The sequence below is a fragment of the Trichomycterus rosablanca genome, chromosome 1 (genome assembly GCF_030014385.1).
Source record: "Trichomycterus rosablanca isolate fTriRos1 chromosome 1, fTriRos1.hap1, whole genome shotgun sequence".
NCBI classification, from domain to species: Eukaryota; Metazoa; Chordata; class Actinopteri; order Siluriformes; family Trichomycteridae; genus Trichomycterus; species Trichomycterus rosablanca.
The window spans coordinates 76,600,601-76,600,898 of record NC_085988.1 but is presented as its reverse complement, the minus strand read 5'-3'; positions in this window follow the sequence as shown (position 1 = coordinate 76,600,898).

Below are 298 nucleotides of genomic sequence, written 5' to 3'. Positions count from 1 at the left end.
TGGCCACGATCTCATTCCCACTACTTACTAAGTCGTGGCCACGCGTTAGTAAGGCGTGGGAACGCGTTAAGTAAGTCGTGGCCACGCGTTAATAAGGCGTGGGAACGCGTTACTAAGTCGTGGCCACGCGTTAGTAAGGCGTGGCCACGCGTTAGTAAGGCGTGGGAACGCGTTATTTTTTTTTCAGGGGATGTCACCTTAGGGGCTCCGTACCAGCCTAGATCTCAGTCACTAGGATAAAAACGTTGGAAGGACCGTAGGAATGTAACTGCGCATGCGTACCGCGCATTTGCTAGGA